Here is a 27,275-nt window from a genome sequence, read left to right on the forward strand (position 1 = left end):
ATCTTAGAAACGCTGTGCCCTCTCTTACAGCCCTGCTGGAGAAGTTTGGTAAGGCCTCAGGGTTTGCAGTTAATTATAAGAAGTCAGAGGGGCTAGTAATTTCAGAAGATATTGCTGAGTTCAGGAGGTCAGCCAGCAGGAGCAGTTTCAAATGGGGAACACAATACGTACAATACCTTGGGGTCAGTATACCAGTGAGGCCTAGCAATCTGTTTCGGATGAACTATCGGAGCCTGATAAAGGCCCTAAACATAGACATGCAGCGCTGGTAGAATAGCAGCTTTGAATGAAAAAGAATGACCACCCAAGGTTGATGTATGCTTTTCATGGCTTTATGACGTCCCGCATGCTATATACAGACCTTGCAATGGAGGATGTTTGGGTTCATTTGGGGGTTGAGGATCTGGGAGAGCCCATAATTACATCAAAGATTTTGTTGATCAAACATGCTAGAGGGAGGTATCGGGGGTTCCCAATGTGGGTGTCACGCTCACCTGATTCCCACGGAGGCGCAGGTCTGGCTTCGAGTGCTGATGCTTCTTCAATGGTGAAGCGCAGGACTCTGAGGATGGACAGGTAGGGCCCCTCTACTCTGGCTTTTCTGGCTCGCAGGAATATTCCCCTGTGTGTGAAAAGGGAGTATTACCTACTGACGGAATAATGCTCAAGCCTCCCGCTCCCTTCCACAATGCCCCGTGAAGTCTCACCTTAGGGTCTGGAAGGATGAGTTCTCCATCCTGCTTCTGATGCAGGGGCGCGTTGAAACCCAGCTACTTCACTGGATTGAGGTTGATGGGAGTTCAAATAAGCTTGACTGTTCAGGTAAGGCGCTGTAAGAGTTCTGTAGCAAGTTCAAAAGTTCAAGCTTATTAATAATGTCTTATTGTAGCAAGCGCTAACGCTCATGTCTTTTTCCCCTTAGTGGCCGGGGTCGGAATGCCAGAGATATGGCGCCGACCCGAAGTGAAACGTGCATTTCCAGTAAATGACAGGTAAGTTCTGGATGAGCGTTCGGGTAATGTCTTTGCATTCGCTCATTCAATGTCTGTCTTTTTTCCCCATAGGGGCCGGGGTCCGGAATGCCAGGAAGCGGCAGGACCCGAAATGAAATGGGAATGACCCAAGAGGTAAGTCTTAGAAGGGAACTGAGCTTTTCCTATTCCCTTCCTTCCCTCACCTTGTGTTCTTGTCTTTTTCTCTCTAGGCTCTAGAAGTGGCTGCAGATCCGGATGATCGCTGCTGAAGATGGAGGTGCCCAGGAAAGGTGAGTGAAATGCAGCGCTGCAGCGATCGAAGCGAAATGCTTTTAAAAATGATGTCTTCCCTTTCAGGATCGTCGGTGTGAAGTCTCCGTGATACAGCTTTAGCAGGTAAGGTCTTCTTTCTCTCCAATTCTCTCTTAGCAGGTGACCCAGGATGCTGACAGGCGTGGCTGAAGTCCAGATGCAGGAGCTGACACGGTGAGCGTCCAGCTGCGAGGAGCAGAACGCGAAGCGTGAGTTGCTGATCGGGCGTGGTTTAAATAGCTTTGGAAGAAGTCCCGGGTATGTATCCTTCCACCGATCAGGTGTATCCTTCCCCGACTACACCCAGGTGGAAAGTAGTCCCACAGGTAAAGTAGTTCCATTCAGGCCTCAAGAGGGCCTGCACGTAGCAGCATGGTCTGCATCAGCTAAGTGCACATTAAAACACTTGAACACATGTCTAGCTTTATGAGCCTGGCGCCTAAGGTGCCAGGACAGGGGTCCAACATGAGCCTGCCGCCTAAGACGCCAGGACTGTGTCCAAAGGGCCCCAGCTTGGGCCCGCTGGCACTTCCCTGGGGGGAATGATGCCTGCCTCTGGGGTTGCTGGGTCAGACCTGGCTCCTTGTAGGTAGGCATCATGACAGTACCCCCCTTCAAGGCCCCTCCCAAGGTTGTTCCCTCTGGGGGTTTTGGCTTGTTCGGAAATCTCTGGTGGAACCTTTATATTAATCGAGGTGCGTGAACATGGTTAGTAGGCTCCCACAATCTCTCCTGAGGTCCATATCCCTTCCAGTCAACAAGATAGAAGAGTTTTGACTTTAACACCTTGGAGTCTAAAATGTCTTTAACTTCGAATTCTAATTCCCCTTCAATTTGAACTGGGTCTGGAGGCTTGGACAGTCGGGTCCCTGGTTGTACTGGCTTCAAAAGTGATGCGTGAAAAACTGGATGAATACGCATGTTAGACGGTAAATCCAGTTTAAAGGCCACGGGATTGATTATAGCCTTGATGGGATAAGGTCCTATGAATCTGGGATTGAAGGTTTGCGGGCCCTTGAGGAGTAAATGTTTTGTTGCTAGCCATACCTGGTCTCCTACTTGGTAAGGAGGAGTTTTACTTCGGTGCAAATCAGCATTTTCTTTATACTTTTTCTTGGCTTGCTGTAAATGAGTTGCAGCTTCTTTGAAGGCTCGGGTTATTGTGGAATGCAGATGATTTACTGCGGGCATTTCCAGGGTCAGAGGTGGATCTAGGTCAGAGGTCCGAGGATGGTGACCATACAAAGTATAAAAAGGAGTTTGTCCGGTTCCAGAATGCACTGAATTTTTGTATGCATATTCTGCGATCCAAAGGATGTCTTTCCAATTTAACTCGGATTGGTGTAACATGCACCGAAGATATTGCTCGAGAGTCTGATTGGTTCTCTCGGTTTGTCCGTCGGTCTGGGGGTGGTGGCTGGTGGATAACCGCACATCTATTTGTGCTAGTTGGCAACACTTCTTCCAAAAATGGGAGATAAATTGACTTCCACGATCCGAGACTAATATGGAAGGGAAACCATGTATGCAAACTATATTCTCCAGAAATTCCTTGGCCAAGGTGGAAGCTGAAGGCAAACCTTTTAAAGGGATAAAGTGGGGCATTTTGGAGAATAGATCCACAATTACAAGGATAGTGTTGTAACCAGCACAAGGAGGCAGGTCAGTTATAAAGTCCATTGACAAGGTGTGCCATGGTGCCGGTGGAATATCCAAGGGTTGAAGTAGGCCGGCTGGCCTTTTCTTTTGACACTTGTTTTGGGCGCAAATTCCGCAAGACAATACAAAAGACTTTGTCTTTTCTCCAAGAAGGCCACCAGAAGTAGAGTTTGATTTTTTCCTCCGTTTTAGCGATACCAGGGTGTCCTTCCATTAATGATTCATGATGATGGGCAATAACAAGTTCTTGCAATTCTTTACTTGGCAGAAACAACCGCTCCTGGAAGTAGGGTAAATCATCCGTAACGGTGTAATGAGGACCCTTTTGACTCCATTCCAGTAAGGCTGAAGATTCTAGAAGTTGTTTTACTTGCGTTTGGATGTCCTCGATAGTTTGCAATGAAGTTAAGCCTAAGATTCTTTGTTCAGGTATGATTGGCACAGGTTCTAAACTCGAATTGGGTTCTTCCATGCCAATCCGGGAGAAGGCGTCCGCTTTACCATTCTTGCAGCCAGGGCGATAGGTAATTACAAAATCAAATTCCGCAAAGAATAGAGCCCATCGGAGTTGTCGTGAAGATTGAGCTTTGGCCGTCTTTAAATACTGTAAATTTCTGTGGTCCGTAATTACGGTGATGGTGTGTCTTGCCCCGAGAAGGTAGTGACGCCAAGCCTTGAAAGCAGATTTAATAGCCAGTAACTCTTTGTCGGTAATTGCGTAGTTGATTTCAGGAGGAGAAAATTTTCTGGACCAAAAGGCCACAGGGTGTAGTTGGTTAGTTTCTGGGTCTCTTTGCGACAGGACAGCTCCCATGGCCGAACTGGATGCGTGGGTTTCCACAATGTAAGGGAGATCTGGGTGCGGGTGCTTCAATACGGGTGCAGAGGTGAATTTGGTTTTCAGGTCCTGAAAGGCTTGTTCGGCCTCAAGAGTCCATTCAAAACGTTTGTTTTTCTTTAGGAGAGCTGTGATGGGTTGGACTGTTCAGGAAAATTCCAGGATGAATCTTCGATAGAAATTGGCGAAGCCGAGCATGCTCTGAACTCCCTTCACCGAGCTAGGAGATGGCCATTTGAGGATGGCGTCCACCTTTCCCGAGTCCATTCGGACTCCTTGAGGTGTCAGAATGAATCCGAGAAACCCCACTTCTGTGGTATGAAAAACGCATTTTTCGAGCTTTGCAAATAGTCTGTGCTGGCGCAATTTCTCAAGAACTGCCCTAACATGTTTTCTGTGATCGGATTCTGAAGAAGAGTACACCAGGATGTCGTCAATATAAACAATGACACAGACATCGATAAGTTCCCGAAGAACATCATTCATAAAGTACTGAAAGGCGGCAGGTGCATTGCACAAACCGAAGGGCATCACCTGATATTCGAAGAGCCCAAATTTGGTGCGGAATGCAGTCTTCCATTCGTCGCCTTCTTTTATACGCACCAGGTGATAAGGTCCTCGGAGATCTAACTTGGTGTACACACAAGCGTCTTTCACCTGGTCGATAAGCTCAGGGATCAGGGGCAGAGGATAACGATTCTTAATCGTTATTTGATTTAGGGCGCGATAGTCTATAATTGTTCTAAGGTAGCCCTCTTTTTTCGGCACGAAGAACAGAGCTGAGGAGACAGGAGACTTGGACGGGCAAATAAAACCATTGGCTAGGTACTGATCTAAATACTGACGCAAATGCAGGTTCTCAGGTTCCGTAAGAGCATAAATCCTACTACAAGGTAGTTGAGCATTGGGTACCAGATCGATTTGGCAATCATAAGACCGATGGGGAGGTAACGTGTTAGCCTGTTCCTTCTGAAAAACGTCTTGGAATTCTTGGTATTCTGACGGTAACTGTACAGGGGTGGAAGTTGCTGAGGCTAGACCCATAACTGGATTTCTTGGATAACAAGTTGGTTCACAATCAGGAAAACTTATCTTCTTTGCTTGCCAGTCAATTCTGGGATTATGTGTTTCTAACCAAGGAATTCCAAGAATTACTTGAAATTGTGGGGCCTTGATCACATCAAACACGATTGCTTCCCGATGTCCATCCTGACCCACCAGTGTCATTTCAACAGTGGAATGCGTTACAGGCCCTGAGGCTATTTCGGTTCCGTCTACTGTAGTAATGACATCTTGGGTTACTTTCGGGCGGAGAGGGAGCTTAATCCTGGAAGCCAATTCACGGTCTATGTAATTTCCAATAGCTCCACTGTTGATGTATGCTTTTATAGCATGCAACTGCTGAGGCTGTTTTGGGTCCATGAGCACCATTGGCATGACAAAATGCGAGGTCAAAGAGTTTGTTTTCAAGCTCGGCAAGCGGACCCCTACGCTTGTCGGGCCAGGTCGTTTCCCGAATCAGGTGTCAATAAATCGTTATCAGTGGCTCCAACCACCTTCTTAGGTGGTTTAACCGGACAATTTCGAAGAAAGTGACCGGAAGTCCCGCAATACAGACAAAGTTGCATTTGCCGCCTTCTCTCTTGTTCCTTCTGCGTTAATGGTCCTTTAATACCGCCGATTTGCATAGGTTCGGATACGTTGGTACTCTTGGAGTTAGCGTGGGTTTTGATCGGTACTCGGGTTTCGTACTTGAACCGATCTGCTTTTCTATTTTGAAGTCTGTGATAAAGTTGAACCACCAAGTCTATGTAGTCTGCGCAGACCTGGGGTGGATCTACTATCTGAGTAAGAACATCCTTAAGCTCTCCGCGCAGGCCTCGATGAAACAATGTGATCCTTTTGTTTTCTGGCCATCCAGTTCCCAAAACCAGTCTATTAAAGGTGGCAACGTAGGACAGGAGATCTTGATTACCTTGTCGTAAGGATAGCAGTTCGTTATCAAGGGCCTGTCCTTGAGAGTGTCGAGCAAACAATCTTTCCATGCTGGCCTGGAAACCCTGAAAATTCTGGAGAATGGGATCATCCTGATTTACCAATGGAATAGACCAATCGGCAGCACTGCCACTGAGGTAAGATAGTATAAAGGCTACCTTGGTCTGGTCGTTAGGGAAGGCCCCGGGTCTGCATAGAAAGTGTAAACGAAATTGATTCATATAGATGGCATATTTCTTGGGATCCCCCGCAAAACGTTCAGGCGGGGCCAAAGGCATGTGTCCAGGTAGATTGATTTGTACCGGGTTATTCAAACCCATTGATGTGGAAGTACCTCTGGAATTAGATAAAGGAGTGTGCCCTGCCTGGGCCTGCAATAACCTTTTGGCCAGGTCATCTGTTCTTTCCTTGGATAGGATCAGTTCTCTTTTGAGAGCGTTAGTCTCCTGGCGGGCTGAGTGCACTTCTGCCCGTAATTCCCCCAAAAGCTGGGCCAGCTGATCTGTCTCGGAAGTCCCCATAGCGCCCGGGTGGGAAATTGTGGGTAGGCTTCGCGTTCTGTCAAGCTCACCTGATTCCCACGGAGGCGCAGGTCTGGCTTTGAGTGCTGATGCTTCTTCAATGGTGAAGCGCAGGACTCTGAGAATGGACAGGTAGGGCCCCTCTACTCTGGCTTCTCTGGCTCGCAGGAATATTCCCCTGTGCGTGAAAAGGGAGTATTACCTACTGACGGAATAATGCTGAAGCCTCCCGCTCCCTTCCACGATTCCCCGTGAAGTCTCACCTTAGGGTCTGGAAGGATGAGTTCTCCATCCTGCTTCTGATGCAGGGGCGCGTTGAAACCCAGCTACTTCACTGGATTGAGGTTTGATGGGAGTTCAAATAAGCTTGACTGTTCAGGTAAGGCGCTGTAAGAGTTCTGTAACAAGTTCAAAAGTTCAAGCTTAATAATGTCTTATTGCAGCAAGCGCGAACGCTTATGACTTTTTCCCCTTAGGGGCCAGGGTCGGAATGCCGGAGATATGGCGCCGACCCGAAGTGAAACGAGCAGTTTCAGTAAATGACAGGTAAGTTCTGGATGAGCGTTCGGGTAATGTCTTTGCATTCGCTCATTCAATGTCTTTGTCTTTTTTCCCCATAGGGGCCGGGGTCCGGAATGCCAGGAAGCGGCAGGACCCGAAATGAAATGGGAATGACCCAAGAGGTAAGTCTTAGAAGGGAACTGAGCTTTTCCTATTCCCTTCCTTCCCTCACCTTGTGTTCTTGTCTTTTTCTCTCTAGGCTCTAGGAGTGGCTGCGGATCCGGATGATCGCTGCTGAAGATGGAGGTGCCCAGGAAAGGTGAGTGAAATGCAGCGCTGCAGCAATCCAACAGAAATGCTTTTAAAAATGATGTCTTCCCTTTCAGGATCGTCGGTGTGAAGTCTCCGTGATGCAGCTTTAGCAGATAAGGTCTTCTTTCTCTCCAATTCTCTTTTAGCAGGTGACCCAGGATGCTGACAGGCGTGGCTGAAGTCCAGATGCAGGAGCTGACACGGTGAGCGTCCAGCTGCGAGGAGCAGAACAACGCAAAGCGTGAGTTGCTGATCGGGCGTGGTTTAAATAGCTTTGGAAGAAGTCCCGGGTATGTATCCTTCCACCGATCAGGTGTATCCTTCCCCGACTACACCCAGGTGGAAAGTAGTCCCACAAGTAAAGTAGTTCCATTCAGGCCACAAGAGGGCCTGCATGTAGCAGCATGGTCTGCATCAGGTAAGTGCACATTAAAACATTTGAACACATGTCTAGCTTTATGAGCTTGGGCCCGCTGGCACTTCCCTGGGGGGAATGATGCCTGCCTCTGGGCTTTCTGGGTCGGACCTGGCTCCTTGGAGGTAGGCATCATGACAGTGGGCCACTATTTACTGGTGGGACAAGCTACACACATTTGACCTGGCCCAACCTAGATGGGTGATGCAAGGGTGGAAGGTGGAGCAGCAGGTGACATCAATCCCCTTAGAAAAATGACAATTTATCAGCAAGATGGCCAGGAACCTCTGCAGAGGGGGGTGCTGCTGAGTTCAACCGTGCATATCTATCACAAACTGAGGAGAATATACTACGTCACCCCCATGATGGGTCCCTTCACTTCAATCACCAGTAATGCTGAAAACTCCCTGGGGTGCAGGGGATCGGATTTTGAGGCTTGTACCAAGGAGGTATGCAGAACCTGCAAGATCTGTATGTTGGGGGAGATCCCATTCATTTTGAGGAGGAAAAATTGAAATCCAATGTGGGGGAACGAGAGAGATTTCGATATGCACAGTTGAAATATTGGGCCAAACAAACACAGTGGTCAAAAGGGAGAGCACTAGGGAAGCAATACCCTCAGAGCTGACCCTACATGAGGGTGTGAATAACGGCAGCATCTCCAGATGGTCAAATCCAGATTAACGCTTTCCATACGTGGGGAAATGGGAGGAAGATTTGGGCATCGCAATAGATTTAGAAAGTTGGTCCTGGATATGATCCAGAGTATCGCAAACCTCTAGATGCACAACAATTAGAGAAAATGTGCACATGGTGAGCTTGCGCTGGTAGTTATAACCCCAGAGGCTTTACTAGATGAAAACATCATTTTCACTGCGAAAATGTCATGACTCCCGAGGTCATATGTGGTAGACCTGCCCAAATATTTTGGAAGGAGATTTGTCTAGAATTAAGACATAATGGGGATCAATCTTCTGCTAGACCCTCTGGTCGTGGTGTTGGAGGACGCAGTGGAAGAGGGACAATACCCTATGACAGGGAATATGGGGACACTACTTACCCAACTGCTGATGGCTGCCAGACTCACAATTGTGCAACAGTGGAAGTTCCCAGAGGGCCCACAGGGAGCAGGATCTAGGCACTAGAGAAGTTAACAGCTGAACTAACGTGTGCAGGGAGAAGTTTCGGGAGGTTTGATCACCATTCGGAGAGTATGCAGAAGAGCATGGGCACTTGGGACATTGATGGCCAGAGGCTACATACTGGCTTTTGATCCCCTCATGACCCTCCACTCTGGGCTGGTTCTGGGCCCTTCTCACTCCCATGATCCCCTGAGCTGGTTTGTTTCTCCTAGTTTTAGACTCCACTACCCTATGTAAAGTATGTCTGCAGGTTACATTTCAGATGCTATGCTCCCCATTGGTTTATGTTCCACTTCTACAGTATATTGTAAAGGTAAAGCTCGTAGAATGGGATTGTTTCCATCATGCGTTGTCCTATGTACAATGCTCTTTCTCAAAATACCTCTGCCAACAATAATTAATACAATAGAATGGCAAAGAAATGCAGGCAATTAAAGAATGGCTCATTTTTTCCAGAAGTTGTGAATTATTTCTAGTGTTAGTATCTGTGTATGTATGTATGTATGAATGCCAAATTTTATTGACACAAAATGTATCTACTCATTCATTAATGTGCACAGCTGCGAGTTTTTGTGCGGGACTAGTTACTTTCCAAAAGGTCATTCTGAGGTGGTGCACGTCAAATAGAAATGCACGAATTGACAATTCCTCCTACGAGCTTATAGCATTCTGCATCTAACAAGGCATATATTCCCATGCATAAATCAGCCCCCATGCAAATTGAGTATTTTCCGCATGTGAGTGTGCACTGGACTCCTACATTTGGGAAACATATTTAGTAAAATGGCCCCTTCGTGTACAGCTTCCTTTTATTTTTTTGTATACCCTGGAATAATAAACAGGTTTTATTGGTCAATTTGTAGCATTTCGTGGGTCCACAACTGTAACTCGCTTCCGCAGCACATATACTAAAATTGGAATGATACAGAGAAGATTAGCATGGCCCCTACGCAAGGATGACAAAAACAAAAACTAACTATAAGTGTAATCAGTTTGTTGATGATTACAACTGATAGGAAACGCATTGCACAAAGGTTAACATATCTCTGATCACAGATCTTACTGTATTAGTAGCTTTGGTGTTGCTTTGCTACAACACCTTCCTAAACTGGTCATTTCCAAGGTTATATAACTGCATTATTGACAATGAACATACCAACAATAGATGTAAAACCTTGATGTCAGACTTTGATGACTATATAAATATTGCAACACGGAATCCACTAAAACTAAATACTACTCAAATATCACAATTGATGTACGCGGATGACATTGTCATTCTGGATAACACCCAGAGGGGGCTGCAGATATCCCTCAATCAGTTGGAAAGTTACATGAAGCAGAATGAGTTAAAGATTAACATCCAAAAAATAAAGTTATGTCGTTAATTAAGATCTGGACAAAAGGAACCTGCACATGGTATTTAGAAAACAACAAATTGCTGCAAATGAATACCATGAAATACTTGGGTATATGGATCAAAGTCTGAAGGTGAATGGGCCCTAGAACTGAAATCAAAAGTACTCCCCCTAGCCAGACAAGGCGCCTTCATCTATCGAAACTATGGCAAATTTTCACTGAAGCCAGTTGTAGCCTACTATAGGCAAAAAGGTGGTAGCAAATCTAGCATATGGCGGTGAGACTATGATCAACTTGCCTCCCTCTATATGGCAACAGCTAGAAGCAATCTTCTGGCTTAAAGTTCTGTCATTACATCCCGCGTTTCCTGTGCCTCACATAAGATACGAAATTGCTACACAGTCGCTCCAGTCCATCATTATCTGGGAACAATTGGATTTGTACAGGAAAATACAAGGTCCGGAACTAATTCCAGCAGTCGACATCCTGTGATCCAATTCTATTGATATTAACACCCATGTACGGAGTGAATGGAATTCATCAATGGAAGAACAGATGCGTAGATCGGATATATTGCTAGAAATGCTTATTCTGCGCCCACAACAGACAAAAAAAAGAATATTAATGAATGACTGAATCTCCACCTTGCATACGAGTCAGTACTAATTAGAGTGAGTGTGAAATAAGACCGATAAACCAGCCTCCACAATATTTCATGCTTTTCCCCGCTCAAGGGATTCGAGATAGATTCATGAGACTCCGCCTCAACCTATTACCAACGCACAAACTCTTAATGAAGACAAATCAAATTCTGCGTACCGAAGCATTTCGCCAATTTTGCAAGAATATCGAAATCACAGAATCTTTGTTTCATGTAATAATGGAATGCAAGCCTCTGTCTGGGAAGCACAATCTATTCAAGGAATTATTCTTGAGGTCAACAACACAGCTAGAGCCAAATGAATGATGGACTCAAATTCTTTTGGGCAACTACAAAAAAATTGGTATATACGATTGTTCAATTCTGGAATAATATCACAGAAAAAGATGGAAAAGTTGGAATATGAATGAGGCATGAAATCTGTTTTGTTGTCCCTTTTGTTTGTATCTATTTTCCTGTATTTATTTTTGTTCTCTTTCTTAGACTTTGAAAAGTAGCAAAATTTCTATAAATGAAAAGTTGTTATAAACTGTATCATTTTAATAAACATAAAAAACATTGAGTTATTCATTTTTCCCCTAAATAGTCATGTAGATCTCCACTGCAACATTGCTACTATGTTTTATGTGAAGGCGCTGGCCGGCACCGGGTCACATCTTCTATGCAGGCCAACTTTCTAAATCTGCCACTAGGCCACCTGTTGGGGGCCTCTCATGCACCGAAAGCCTTGAAACTTGAGCAAGTCTCTAAATTGGCTCATCTACATCCTACCCGAAGGAGAGCTTCATTGAGAAGTGGCAAAGCAGATATTTATATGCCTAGAATCTCTACAGTAGTGGATCTTTTAGCCTCACAGCGCAAAAGGAGTTGCCTTTTTGCCACTTCCAAAATAGATGACATTTTCTTTTAACTTTAGGCAACATCTAACCACTCTGTTCTGAAATATCAGTGGCTAATTGATTGTGGATTTATGAAGCTAAGTTCTATTGCACCAACACAGTCAAGATTGTCCAATACATTAACAATAGTGAGATAGTGCTAAATAAAGAACAGACTAAAGTTAAGCGATGACGCTAATATGCAGAATATCGGAGAGCTTGGCATCTATTTTGATGGCAAGTTATTTAACAATGTCCTCTGGGGAGAGAGACAAGCACATAATAGAAGTACCAGTGAGATGAGTTGGCTTTTTAGAATACTTAGTATTATCTCTGTCAAATATTAATATGATTGAGGGGAAATGTTTCATATCCCGCACAGAGAGGAGCAAAGAAAGCATAAATCCATGGCACATGTCTCATTAGGACAATATTCCCTGCACAAATCTTTGACTCTATCTGGGTTGGGGGAGATACCAAATGTAAAAGGCCAGTACGAATGGCAGACTAAGAAGCCCACAAAGCTGTCCCGCTCATTCCCTCATTGCTGCAATTGCATGTAGATCCACATTAAAAAGAGGGGCGGAAAAGTGAGGGCATTTGCAGAACGGTTCGCACTCTGAATGCAGCAAGAGAATGAGCCAGCAAGAGGGAGGTGAACAAAGAGAAACTAAGGAGTCCAAAGTAAGAGAAGGGAAATGAAAGCATTCATGTAGAAGAAAACCTGGAAGAGGAGGTGGCAGGGGAAGGGAGAAGATGGGGAGCACTAAATCAGGAGGTCAACAAAGTGGAAAGAGAAGGAAGTTGAAAAAGGGCAAGATGAGGAGTAGGAATAAAGAAGGCAACAGGAGGAGAATCAGTGTTATAGGAGAGAGAGAAAACGAGAGAGATAGAGAGCAAGATAGTTATAGGGTGCGAGCGGGATAGAGAGCGCGAGAGTGATCCATAAGGGCCAGTGGAAGGAGGAAGGTGGCAATAGGTCCACATTGAAAATCCAGAATTACTCAAGCCAAGAGGGTCAGATGCTAAGAGGTGCTAGGAGGCTGAAGGAGAAACCAGTGGGTCTCAAGTTCGGACAAATGCAGGATGCAAGGGTTAGGGTTAGTAGAGTTGAAAGACTTGTGAGCCTCCTAGGACCCACATTTAAAGACCATAGAGAAGCTGCTTGATAAAGAGAACATATATAAACTAGCTGAGAGCCTTAATATGGATCTGATGGGACTGCCAAGCTTACCAAGGATAATTAAAAAAAACACATGTACAAGAGTAAGAGAAATGAGGAAACTAAAGGAGGCTACCCAGAAGTTGTACCCTGGATTCTGGTGGGGCAGAAAGACACACCAAGGAAAATAAATAAGACTGCCCTAGAAATACCAAACCATAATGGCTCTGTGAAAATCAGAACAAGAAGTGCTCCTGGATGAGTCAAACTAAAAAGAACTACAAACATCTGGAGCCTGGTAGACTCCCTGAGACTGTGAACCTGGTGGCACTGTAAGCCCAAGAAAAGAAAGTTCCCAGGAATCTGAGCCTGTGGTTGGTTCCAAAATACCAAACCCTAAATGAAAGACGTGTCACTGATGTGAGCCAATAACTAGCTCAGCACACAGGACACAGCTACGTGCAAGAGGAAGGGGGGTGGAGGGTTATTATGATGATGGCCTGAACATTAGCAGTGCATAGACAGTCTCATTGGCAAGCTGAAGATCACAGCCAAGGAGGATTATCCTTTGCCAGGGCAATCAAATAATCCAAACAACCCAGGTTCATCTGAAAACACTTACAAAAGGGGGTCTCGGGAGCCAAAAACCCAGAGAACTGTGATGTTTTACTTTATGGAGAAATCCTTCCTGACTGCAAACATTTAAATACTTGGAGTTAGGGTAAAAGCCCTTATAGAGACTGATACGAAGCCCATTGAACATCCTGTGCACGCGTTCAGTTCTTGCATACTTACTGTCTTTTACAGAAAAATACATACAGTTTTGGTTTTACCTTTACTGCCACCCTGGGCCTTATTTACATTCAGTCTGATTTTGCTAAACACTACTTACTGTCTCAAGTAGTCTGTTGGGTCCCTACTGTGTGTCCCTACAAAGTGAAGAGGACTTTGAAAGAATTAATCAATGTATGAAGGAACTTAATGAATGGATGAATAACGACCATCTACAATTAAACGCTGCTAAAACGGAAATTATACTGTTTAGTTCAAAGAACAAAAAACAGCAGAAACTCAAAGGTGTCCCACTATGATTCTTGTAGAACAACAATATACTAAAAAAAGTAAAAAATCTAGGTTGCTGGTGGCAAGCAAATTTGAATAGTGATGCCCAAGTAGGGGCTAAAGTGAAAACCGTTCACTTTGCACTTCGATCATTAAGGAAAATACTCCCCTATATGCCAATAGAAGATAGAGCAGTGGTGGTGGGGGCAATGACCAACCCCCACCTAGATTATTGTAACAGTTTACTAGCAGGGATTCCTCAGAAGAAAATGATGAGACTCCAAAGAGCACAAAATGCAGCAGTGAGAGCTATTGGAAACTTAAAAAAAAGTGATCATGTGTCATCTATGCAGAAATCACTCCACTGGCTGATGGTGGAAGATAGGATCACATTTAAGATGGCATGCCTATTGTTTAAATGTACTAAAGGGCTGACCCCCGCATGTTTAGCTGATAAAATATTATTCTATCAGCCGAAAAGGAACCTACGTTCGGAGGACAAACTCTTACTTTGCATTCCATGAACAAAATGCACTACAAGAGGAGACAGAAGCTTTGCTGTCTATGGACCTAAAGTTTGGAATCAACTTCCTCTTGAAATTAGAAAGTGTGAAAGCCTGGAGCTCTTTAGAAAGTGGTTGAAACCCTTTCTATTTAGATAAATGTAAATGTAAACAGGTAAACTAAATCAAACCCTCAGACATCTTCTTTTTCTTCTCTTATGAAATCCGCGATCTCTTATAGTTGCCATCTGCGCCCGAATATGGTTGACTCCGTCTGGTGCGTGTAATAAATTATTCAAAATCAAAATAGGTTATTGAAAAATTACATGGATCTGATGATATCAGAACATCTTTAGATGTGATACTCTCCTCCCTAGTCCACTGTCAACGTGCAGAACAATAAAGCATTGTCTATAGTGAACTGGGATTGTCAACCTTATACATTATATGTGTTTGTATTTGCGCCTAGATTTGTAGGTCTATTTGATACATTATGCAATAATGTATTAGTCTCAGTAATACTGAATACACTCAATTATGTTCCCCTTCCTATTCAACATATTGGTCAAACCTTTAGTGACTGCAGTTACAAGCTATCATGGTATTTCTATGTACACCCTCTGTTATTGGAGTCCATGTATGCAGATGACCCCTTAGACCTCCATATGAGACCCAAGATTTGAGCCTTTTATTTATTTTCCTTAATCAAAAAATAAATAAATACAATTCTATTTGAATGTTATCACTAAAGCAAGTATGCTTCCCATCTCTGTGACATGTCAAAGATTCATGTTTGGCAGTACAATGTTGGGGTGTATAGCATCGACTTGTCAGGTTCCACCTTTGGTAGTTGAGAGGGGCTATGTGGATCATGTTAATGCACCTTCTGGGTGGTGTGACCCCTTAATGTGGTATATAGGGGATTCCCCAAGTGCCCCTCTTCATGCTCCATTCTATCCTGCATCTTTGCCCCAGAAGTGTATGCCGCTCAGCCTCCCTACTATTTGAGAAAGGGTATTCCAACAGGGTCCATTACGAGATATTACCAGGACTTTTCAAGACCCAATCAGATTACAGAACTACTGAGTCCCCTTTCCAACAAACCACCCCCATTCAGCAGTAGGTCTTTTACATACATATTCTAGCCTCAAAACCACACCAAAAACACACATTCAAAATTCCCAAGGTAATCTGAAGCAAGCAGACCCCAGAAATTCAAACTCTAGATTCAAACCTCTAGCTGAAAAGAAGGCAACAAACCTGGGCGAGAGTGAAACAGGCTTGTCAGCAATTAAATACCCAGAGCGTATTGGCATGAATCCAAAATGAATAGTCACTAAGCTTTAAAGTCCATCTCTCTGAGATCTAAACTACTAAACCACACTCCCAATCTGAAAACGTCAAAGAAACGCCTACAATCCCCAGCTAGAGCTAGTCAGGCAGTAAGCACCTGGCCCAGCCAGAGTGAAAGAGGCTCTCTTTCCTGAGTGTGGGAACAGGAAAGCAATAGTGTATGTGTTGGAGAGCTGTGAAACCAAAATCAATTGAAGGACCAGGAGAACAGTGAAGACTAAAAATGTAAAGGCCTTGAAAGACTGCAGGGTTCATGGCACTATAGCCTTATATAGTGAGAAGGGCAGCATATCCCTTGCAGAGCTAGAGAACAGAGATTTAGCTAAATTCTGAGGGCTCTATTTCAGACACTACACTGGGGAGAACAGGAGACTGACTGAAGGGGAGAACCAGACACTAGTAGAGGGACAGACACAGGGCGATAGCCATGACCAGGGGGAAAATAGACTCTGGAAGGGAACCCAGTCCCTGGATGAAAACATCCCCAGGAATGAGATCAGATGCTAAGTGCGAACAAAGGAGACCTTGGGCCCAGATGGCAACCCTGGGCTGGTGGGTTAAATTAAAATAGCCTGAGAGTTACCTTAAGCAAAGTGGAATATATATATATACTAGTATCAGAATGCCAGTGGTAATACATTAAGCAAGGAAATATTTGCTGGTATATATAATAAAATATTGCAGTCCTATTCTGGAGTAGTTGAAGAGGGTGGAGGGAGAAAAGAGAAAGAATAAAGAAGAGGCTGTTACAGTAATCCAGCCTGGACAGAACCAGAGATCTGGAGACATTGAGTTTCTGAGGGAAGTTGAGAAAAGGGAGAATGCCTCTGAGGAGGTGAAGCTGAAAGTGGGCCTTCTTGGCAAGGTCAGCAATATGAGGAGAGAAGGAGAGGGAGTAGTCCAAGATGACACCCATGTTTTGGCCTCACATGAGGGTCAGGGGAGGGGGCCGAGGGAGGGTGGCAAGAGAGTAGTGGGGAAGGAGGGAGCTGGAGTACCAATGAGAAGCATCTCAGTCTTACTGGCATTAAGGCAGAGATCATTAGCAGCACACCATGCCTGAATAGCAGTCAGACAGTTAGTAATGAGAGAGGAAGGAGAGGAGGAAGAGGAGGGAAGCTTAAAGGAGAGCTAAGTGTCACCAGCAGATCACTGGAAATGAAGAGAGAAGGTGGAAATCAAGTGGGCAAGAGGGGCACGGTAAATATTGCAAAAAGCCACGACAAGAGGATAGAACCATGAGGGACGCTGCAAGTAGGGCGTGAGATAGAGGAAAGAAAAGGGCCCAGTTGAACTTGGGAGGGCCGATTTGAAAGGAAAGAGGTCAGCCAATACAGTGCCTGGTCCTTTATGCTGAGGGTATCACAGAGCCAATTTATGAGGGTGGAATGATTGACCGTGTCAAAGGCATAGGACAGATCGAGGAGCATGAGAATGGAAGGAGAGTTGGATTCGATGTTTGAGAGCAAGTCCTCACGGGTGTTCAGGAGAACAGTATCCGGGCCTCTGGCTGCTGTGAAACCAGACTGATGGTCATGGAGACAACCAACAGATGCGTGTTGTGGATTAGTTGGGAGAGGACCAACTTCTCCAAGAGTTTGCCCAAGAAGGGGGTCGTGGAAATTGCACAGTAGTTAGCTGGGCAGGAAGGGTCCGCAGATTTGTTTTTTAGTAGGGGTGCACTACCGAGTGTTTGAGTGGTAATGGGAAGGCACCAGTGGCAAAAGAGCAGTTATAGAACTCAGCCAAGGAGGGAGCGAGTGACAAAATGTCTCTTATTTTTTATGGTTTAAAAGAAAACCTTTAAAAAGAAGAGAGAAAACATTCTCAGTTACAGCACTTCATACGAACCCACACCACTTAACATTGGTACACATCTCATGAGTTCGTCATAGGTGTGGGATTCGATTCTGCCAAATTAGTTTTCAAGTCCTTCAGAAACAATACCAAACCAAACAAGACTTTGTGATCGGAGCCGTCAAACATGGATTTCCACCAGTCATTAGCTGAATAAGTTCGACAGGCCTCAAAGAGAGGTCCAAACAGCTTTGTTCATAGTGAACGAATCTTTGGGCAAAACAAGATCAGATGTTTTAGAGTCTCAATAGGGTACTCGCAGAAACTTCAGGTGAGGTTGGCGATTTCCTTAGATGCCCAGGTTCTTGTACAATCTTTGGTCAAGAAAAGATCGAGTAGAAAAGTGTAGATATAGTAATCTCGAGTTCTGATCCGGAGATTGAGTCAGGTAAGATTGTAAATTGACCAACTCTTGCTTCTGGTGGTGCATCTTTTTTAAGACGAGAGCTTGTTCTATCAACACAAGTTTGATGCCAATCCGAACTCCACCGTTTTGATTTTGCCTTGTCTGGATTTTCTAATAAGGTTGTGATTTTTTGCATCAAGGATTTCTGTGCATAAATAGTTCCGTTTGGAAAGGATTGTATATTCCGGGTCTGTGTCTGGTTTGTGTAAGATTTTAAATTGTGGAACTGGGTTTGAAAGCAGGGTCTTTCTGTATAGAATTAGTGCATTCTAGCACACATTCGCTTGTATAGATGTCAAGCCCAGTTCATATCTTATATTACTTGTCGGACATCCCTTGGGGAGGTGCAGCGCTCTAGTCCAGAAGATATTTTCGAGTGTATTCCACAACTCGTGTCAGCAACCGAACATATTTTCAGCACCCTAAATAAGAGCCGGTATAACCCTTTGCCTGTAAAAGATAATCATGGGTTTTATGGAGAATTTTCGAATTTTCTGTTTATAATCGCAGCTTGGTAGGCGAGCTGTCGACACTTTCTCTTGGTTGCCTCAACCCAAGGGTTGTCGTTTAAGTTGGCACTTATCAGGGATCCCAGATACTTTATGTGTGGTGAAATTCGTATATTGTCCTTCACAACACAAGATTCCTGACAACACTTAACAGTAATTATCACCAAGTAGCCCAGGAGCGCATGTCATGGCTACAGGTTTGCATCTGAGCCAGACCTGTACTGTACAGCAAGGTAGTAGTAAGCACTTGTCGGTAGGTGTGTTTAAAAACAAGCAGGATAGAAGGGCGCTAGAGGGCCATCCAAGATGGCCACCTTGGTCTAAGCTCCCACGTAGCCCCGCATCAATCCTGAGAAATCCTGCGGTTTCTGGCGTCGCTGTGACCCGTACTCCTGGTGCCTGAATTGCTGGCCTCCCCAGCTACAATCACATGAAACCTGGAGAAAAATCGGCGCTCCCATCCCCAAAATCAGCCCACGCGGCCCTGCCACCGAGCATCGCAGGGCCGGCCTGTGTGACGCCACCCTCCCAGGTCAGGCCACTTCCACTAAGGAATCCAGTGCGCTTCCTGTGCCGTGCACGGAGCAGGCGCCCTGTGTGTCGGCAGGGAGGCAGCAGCGGTGCGAAGATCGTTCGCCGTCCAGCGGCGTACCTGCGGGAGACCCCGACCCCCCCGCCCTCCGTTTGGAGCCGACATCGGAGGAGAAGCGGCAGCCGTAAGGCGTCGAAGTGGCCGACAACATCAGCAGCAAGGACGGCTGGCCGAGGGACGGGCTGTCTCGCTAGCCCTCCTCCTTCCCCCCGCCTCAGCCCGCGTCCTCCCTACCTGCTCCGGTATCCAGCTTCCCAGCTGAGGGCCTTAGAGCGAGGGACGCCCAGCGACTTCCAGCAGGCCGGCGAGCGACTTGGACTCGCTCCCCCCCCCTCCGCTCAGAGACAGCAAACGAGAGGGAGCAGCAGAGACGCAGCGGTCGGGCGGTGGGCACCGCTGTCCACACCCACACCCATCGAGCCCGCCAGCATCCATCGAGCCCGTCCGGGCTATCTGAGCTCCACCGGCAAGTCAAGGAGCGGGAGCTCCCTACAGGGCTCGAGCACGCCCAGAGTGGCCCCCCGCCTGGAGGAGACGTTCTGGTGGTGCCTGGGGCGCGGAGGTAAGGAGAGGAGGAGAGGAGGGGAGGCCGTGCTATCCCCCAGGCGGAGTTGGCCCTGCCAGCGGTCGGCCCTCCCCCCCCTGTGCTAACACAGCTCAACAGTGAACTTAGCGGCTGCAGTAAAGGCACACAGGCAGCACGGTGCTCCCCTGCAGCGCTTACACGCCAGCCCCCGCTGAGCCTGGAGCAGAGCAAAAACAAAGGGGTGATGGCTGGAAGGTTTAGACTGAATCTTAACCACTGGCATTGCTCTGGGCAACCTTCCAGACCATCGTTCTTCGCCTGCCAAGCCATTACAGAAGGGGAAAGCAGAGCGGCAACCGCGCACACAGAGCGCTTAGTGACCCCCCCACATCTCAGTGGTCTGCATCACCCTTAGTCTAGGGAACTCTGCCACACGTGGAAGGGAAACCACCTCTCCCTGGACGACCACTCGTCCCTGCACCTCTGCGCATAAGTTCATACTGAAGACCCACATTCCTCCTTCTTTATAAATAACAGCCGGAGGTCAATACCAGTAAGCAACCTTGACACTTATCAAATACATACCATTGAAGACACCTCCTCATTCCAAAAGGTCCGCGAGGTTGGTAGCCCTCTACCTATGCTAGTCTTGCGCTGAAATACACTGCAAGTGCTGGGTCTATCAAAGAGTGCACCGCATACAATTGAGACTGCCCCCTACTCCTGCATAGCCGCAAATTCTACTACCACAGCAAGCAACGATCTGCCCAGTTCAGAGGTGGGTCCTTGGGGTGCCCTGGGCGTAGTCAGACCACCCGCAGCCCACTCCAGACATATCCAGTCCCGCAGCCACGATGGGAAAAAACGACAAATCCCAGAGTCGGTTGATCTTTGAAAGTGGCTCAACCCCCAGAGCACCTCCCCCACCAGAAGGACCAAGCTTCCTCGTCGGTCTGTCCTCACCAGGACATAACCGTCGATAACCCCTTTGAAATTAAAGAAATCCTCCTAGACTTGAAAACCGGCATTGGCAGTCTGAGCAATAAAATGGATGGTCTTGTGTAACAAAGTCGACCTCCTGCAACACCGTATGGACTCCCATGCCGGATGCATGAACGAGATGGAGCAGAGAGTGTCGAGTCTCGATGACAGTTCAACAACTCTAACCAACAGAGTCTCTCAGCTGGAATCGCGAATAAAAATAACCACTGCCAAGTGTGAGGACTTAGAAGGCCAGTCGAGAAGGAACAATCTACGGATAGTCGGAGTAAGAGAACATCAAACACAGGAGAAAATGGAAAACTTCGTGGAATCCCTATGCATCAATCTATTTGGTCGCGATGCTCTGTCCCACCTTTTTATAATAGAGAGAGCCCACAGGATTCCCGCGATGAGACCTGCGCCAGGTGCTCATCCCAGGGCAATAATAGCAAGACTGTTGAACTACAGAGATCAGGACTCCTTACTCCGGCTCGCCAGAGAGAAAGGCCACCTAAACGACGACGGGGACAAAATTCACTTCTATCCCGACTTCTCCCCAGCAGTGCAGTCACAACAGAAAACATTCGCCGGCGTCAGAGACTCCGCAACAGTCAATTGCTGTACTCAATGCTCTATCCAGCGCGCCTTAGAGTCCAGCACGAGGGAGAGGTCCAGTTCTTCCAAACCCCGGATGAAACAAATTTATTCTTAGACCGTTTGGGAGGCCCAGATCAGAACCAGGCTCGCCCCCGACCTCAGAGAGATAGAAACCCCAGGAATCCTCCATAATAGGCAATTCAAGGCAGTGTACAAGAAGCTGTCCTGCAACACAGGGTAAGCTGGAACACTCACAGCAGCATCAGTCGGGGCTGGGAAACTTGGGAGGCCCCGAGCGCCCCTAGCACAGCTACTGTTAAGTTGTTTTTTGCCTAAGTTGAGTTTTTCCGCCGAGGTGAAGGTCTTGTTCCTCGGCATGGTGACTCCATGGGCCTTATTGGTTATTTGTTGGTTAATGTGGAACCTCTCGGTGGGCCAGTTTGGGGTTGCCCACCCGCTGGAGAGTAACGTCTCGGACATGTTGGGGATAGCCCGTAGATCGAGTCCTCAGAAGTTATTGGGAAAGTTCAGCGCCACCAGATCCCGACTGTCCTGCTCCCGCCTGCTCCCTGCCCGCCGTCAGAACCGTCATCGCACCCGGACTCCCGTCCTCTGAGCACCGACCCAGGCGCTAGTCCAAGCACAACCAGACCACCGCTGCCCACTAAACCGGTAATGTGGTCCTAAATAAAAACTAAATCGCTCCATTCAATGTCTTAACGTGGAATACAGGAGGCGGCAATATCCCAGCTAAAACCAGAAAAATTCTGCATTACCTCAGACGCCACGAAGTGGACGTCGCCTTGATCCAAGAGACTCATTTCACTCCGGGGAAAGATCACCAGTGGGCCAAGAGCTGGGGCTGCCACAGATACTTCTCATCCTATTCTACAGACTCGAGGGGAGTCGCTATCCTCATACACAGGAGGCTCAGTTTCCGGCTACTACATACGGCAAAAGACGCTGAAGGCAGAGCGCTCTTGGTGAGCGGCATCATCGCAGGTCAGAAAGTGACCTTCGTTAATTCATATGCTCCGAATGTGGATGGCCCTAACAATTTTGGTTGGGTGGTGACTCAGCTCTCCTCTCACGACCCTGCAACAATTATTTGGGGCGGAGACATGAATACAGCCATGGATCCTACAAGAGATAGATCAACGGCCACACAACAACCGCCCTCTAAGGCCGGTCTCCAAATAAAGGAAATCTGCAAAGCGTTTGATCTACAAGACATTTGGAGAGTCTCCAATGGGGAACGGCGCGATTTCACCTTTCACTCTACAGTCCACAACACAAACTCCCGGTTCGATTATTTTTTCATCTCAAGAAATGGCCCCTTGACATGTGGCCGGTGCTGTATCCATCCGAGAACGCTTTCAGACCACTCACCACTCTTCCTTAAGCTCAAGCCAGCCAACCCCACTCCGCCACTACAGCGCTGGTGCTTCAAAACGGGCTAACTTCGTGATGAGGTCTTTGCCTTTGAATTAAGGGAGGAGATAGACGTGTTTCTGGAGGCCAACCTGGGCTCGGTCCCCTCAGCAGGCATAATCTGGGAATGTTTAAAATGTTTTATTAGAGGAGTCTGCCTCGCCAATGAAAATGGCATTCTCAAGCTCATTAGGAGCGAGGTTACAACCAGCGAAAACAATTTAAAGCTGCTCGAGATCCAGAACACGAACATGGTCGACCCGGAGTCTGCTGCAGCTCTGAAAACTGAACTACAGAAATTCAACACCGCAGCGGAGCGAGAGGTTAAATTTCTATACCGCAGCAGCCAAGTCTGTCAATACGGAGAGGGCCAAAAACCAGGTGCTCTACTGGTGAACCTAATTAGAGCAGACAACAAACAGTCCCAAATCGAAAGGATCAGAACCAGGTGAGGCGAGGAGGTCCACACTGACCAAAAGATAGCAGAGGAATTCAGTCTATTCTACCAAGATCTCTACAGTGCCAAGCTCCCGAAAGACTCGAACGTCCCACTGGAATATCTAGAAGACACAGAACTCTACTGGGTCGAACAACATTTGCTTGAACCTCTGAACGGATTGATTTCACGGGAGGAGATTAGAGCAGCTATAAAGACCCTACCATCCTCCAAGGCGCCAGGCCCTGACGGCCTAACGGGAGAATTTTACAAAGCCTTCGCAGAAACTCTGGCTCCTCTCCTGGCAACTGTGTATGAAGAAGCGCTGGAGCTGGGGACTCTCCCTCACTCCTCCTGTGAGGCCAATGTCATTCTATTACACAAACCAGGTAAACCACCAGAGGAGTGTGCTTCGTACCCCCCTATCTCCTTGCTTAACCTCGACAATAAAATACTCGCCAAGGTCCTAGTGAATAGATTGATGCCCCTGATGCCCGCCCTTGTGCTGGCTGACCAAGCAGGTTTTATACCAGGCCGCAATACGACCTTCGGCAATCGGAGAATGTTTGGAATCATCGAGGCTCTAGACCCAACAAACCAGGCAATTGCGGTCCTGCTAGACGCCGAAAAAGCGTTCGATTCTGTGGAGTGGCCGTTTATGTTCATGGTCCTCACCAGGATGGGGTTGGGGGCCCGTTTCATCAAACTCGTCTCTCTCCTGTACACCAAGCCACAAGCTAATATAGTGGGCACGGCAAAATCGGCTTCAATAAACTTGCAGCGTGGTACGAGACAAGGATGCCCGCTCTCGGCACTAATCTTCGCTCTGGTAATGGAGCCACTAGCCTCCAACCTGCGGGAAGTCCGACAACAGAGGGGATTCATCGGCCCACACAGGCTCATCGTTTCTCTTTACGCCGACGACGTGGCTCTCTTCATACGTGACCCTGAAGTTAACTTCCCGCATGACCGGGTTCAGGTTATCAAATTCGGGGCGGCCTCCAGATTAAAAATCAATCACTCTAAATCCGTCGTCTTTCCCTTGACTCGAGCCACAAAGCAGTTTGCAGATGATTTCGGACTCACGCGTAGGACCACCAAGGTTCGTTACCTGGGGAGCCAGCTGTCACTAGACCAGCATGAGGTGTTTCGAGATAACTATGAGGAAGTGATCAAGTCCCTACAAGACAAGGTCTCACGCTGGAAGACGCTTCCACTAACGCTCTGGGGTAGAACCTCCTTAGTCAAGATGGTAGTGCTGCCAAAATTACTGTACCTCTTCAACAATATTCCGCTGCTACTACCGCAAACCTTCTTGAAAAGGCTGAAAAGCTTGGTCCTTGAATTGCTTTGGGCTGGCAAACTAGCCAGAGTAGCGCACTCAATATTGACACTTCCCGTGTCCAACGGTGGACTAGCCCTCCCGGACCTGGAGAAATATTTCTGGGCAGCTCAGGCACAATACCTCAGCCATTGGTATGCAACGCAAACAATTTGTCGTCATGTACAAGTGGAACGAGCCCTGGCAACTCCCAACCTGACTGCGGTGGTCTTCGGTCAGGTCCCCGTACCTGGTCACACGATGAATGTGATGCTCACGACGTACAAGGTCTGGAAGACTCTTGCCAATAAGCTTGGGGTGCAAACAAGGTATTCTCCTCTCTTGCCAGTCAAATTTATTTCTGGGATCCCCCTAACGTCAGAGAAAGTCTTTCAACAATGGGTCAATAAGCTTCACATACAAACCCTAGGGAACCTATTTACAGAGGAAGGCTTCCTAACACCAGATCAAGCCAAACAGAAAGGGGGCAACACTGCACTGGACGTGTTCCTCTATTTCCGGACGCGTTACACTCTACAGACCCATCTGCCAGACTTCCCGTGTCAACCACCTACCTGACAATTACTGCATGATGTTATTCAGGCACGGGGGGACGGCAGGTTGGTGTCACAAATATACAAAGCATTAACCTCTGGCACGCCCCCCGTTAACACTGGTGCAAAAATCAGATGGGAAAGAGCACTAAACAGTTATATCAGATGAGGATTGAATCAGACTGAATCAGACTCAGAAAATCGCACTTAATTCACGTCTCAAACTTATTCATTTTAATTTCCTCCACCAAACCTACTTCACACCTGAAAGAATCAACAAACATCACCCTGACACCCTGGCGGAGTGCAAGAGATGCAGAACCTTATCCGCGAACTTTGTTCACCTGTCCTGGGAATGCCCTGAAGTAGCCCCCTTCTGGAACAGAGTGCTAGACACAACGACGGCGATCGTAGGAGAAGCAATACACCAGAGACGTACAGCAGCGCTGCGGGGAATGACAAGGCTGCTTTCCGCTCCATCAAGGAAATTGGCTGGGGTCCTGCTGACACTGGCCCGTAGGAGAGTTGCCATGGCATGGGGCCGAGGTCCCCCTCCTTCCTACGCCATCTGGCGTAAAGACTTGCTCTATTACCAGGATGTAGAAGCTGACTTCATAAAACTTCTCCCCCCTTCACGCTCGCCCGCCTGACATCTGGGGCCCGCTGATAACTTTCCTGATGAGTGAAGCGGAGGCCTCCTCAGTGGGTGCATCGGAGTCAGGCGACACACCTTGATGCAGCCTCAGTTGAGGCCAATTTTCCCTTGTGTAAAGGATTCAGAGGGGCGAGATGATCTTCATTGGTGACGTTGTTCGGGTGTGGCAGGGGGCGGGGGGTTGGGTGGGGGGGAGCGGGTTCAAGTTGTGGGCGCAAAGTTTTTGTCCCCCCTAATGTGGGTGTGTATTTGTACGATGTGTTAAATACCAAAAATAAAGTTTTTAGCAGGATCCTATATTGCTAAGTTGAGAAGACACAAGCTATGCGCTATATCCCTAGGTTTCCAAGAAGTGTACTGGGTACTATATCTCTGGTACTGTGAAGTCAAGATGCATACTGGGCACAGACCCTCTGGGACGGTAAAGCCAAGAAACAACCTTGGCAGTACAACTTTGAGAGTATGTATTAGACAGGTAAGATTAGCATTCCCTTAGGTATGTCCTTCAATCATATTTGTAAACGTATCCTGACACCCTTTGTCATAATAATGTTCTTTAGGAAATTAATTTCCCCCAAGTACAGGAAAACATAACAGACGCTCCTTGCTTACTGTCATGTTCCTACTACCCATTAAGTTCTCCTCAGACTTTTTAATATACAGTAGCTATTCCTTTTGAGTTTTAGGTCAAACACAGTAACCCTTTAGGATTTCATTGTTGTGTTTACCAATAAAGGTGCTAAACTATATTTCGAAGGGATTGTGTCCTCCGACGTATTCCTTATCTTGATAGATCACTTCCAGCTTGCTGGCCTCTGAAATTTTTTTCAGTAGAAGGCGCTGCGTGTCGACGTCCGTCGAGTCGGTGTCCCTCGACAGCCTCCGTATCGGTGTCGACGCCATTCGTATAAATAGACTCGCGCAGCGTCCGTTGCTCAGTTCCGTTTTTCCGCGCTTCGTGGGCCTCGGAATCGTGTTGCTCCGTTCATTAGTCAAAATATATTATACTTATTCCTTGTGTATATCGTACTCATTTCGATGGCTTCCTCATCTGAACCATCGACACCACAGTCCGGCTTCAAAAAGTGTCGAGATTGTGGAAAGAAAATGTAGTTGACGGATCTTCACAGGATCTGTTTGTGGTGCCTGGGATCGGAGCACCATTGTTCAGAATGCGGTAAACATTCTCGTTCGAGGTCTCGAAGTAGTTCCCATCACTCTTCGAGATCCAAACATTCGAAAAGAGGCGTCGAAGATCTCCCTCTTCTTCGTCTTCTTCCGTTTCCCCTGAAAGGGTCACCTGCCCCACAAAACATAGCTCTCCAGCCAAGTGGGAGGAATTCCGTAAAAGGATGCTTAGCTTCTTCGAGAAAGCGGCCTCGACCCCCTCGGAGACGGTTAAAGGTGATAACCTGGGTGAAAGACCTGAAAAGTCGAAACGCTGCGAGTCGTTTCACCCGGCGAAAGAAACTGCTCGAGAGCGTTCCGAACCCTTGAGAAAAAGCAGTAAGACTGCGTCATCGACGTCTTCGTCGAAGGCCCCTTCGACTCATAAATCTGCGTCACCGACGCCATTATCGAAGGGCCCGTTGACGCATAGATCGGTCGAATCGACGCTGTCCTTGACACTGATGTCAACGCCGATAAAGGAGAAACCTACGACTGTAACTACTTCATAGTCAATAGTCATACCGAGGGCTCCCATCATGACCTCGAGAATGTCGTCGATAACCTCGACGACTCCGAGTAGGATTCTGATCCTC

At 46.9% G+C, this 27,275-nt stretch overlaps 1 protein-coding gene and 1 non-coding gene across 3 annotated transcripts in view; both read left to right on the forward strand.

The window, feature by feature from the left end:
* LGR5 (leucine rich repeat containing G protein-coupled receptor 5) overlaps positions 1–27,275 on the forward strand; it is a 2,032,903-nt gene that overhangs the window by 1,787,349 nt on the left and 218,279 nt on the right. The window lies entirely within an intron of this gene.
* Positions 9,558–9,666, forward strand: LOC138514813 (U6 spliceosomal RNA). The gene has a single exon (XR_011281961.1). It is a non-coding gene; the product is annotated as a U6 spliceosomal RNA (small nuclear RNA).

The sequence above is a fragment of the Ambystoma mexicanum genome, chromosome 12 (genome assembly GCF_040938575.1).
Source record: "Ambystoma mexicanum isolate Mex_15411 chromosome 12, UKY_AmexF1_1, whole genome shotgun sequence".
Lineage (NCBI taxonomy): Eukaryota > Metazoa > Chordata > Amphibia > Caudata > Ambystomatidae > Ambystoma > Ambystoma mexicanum.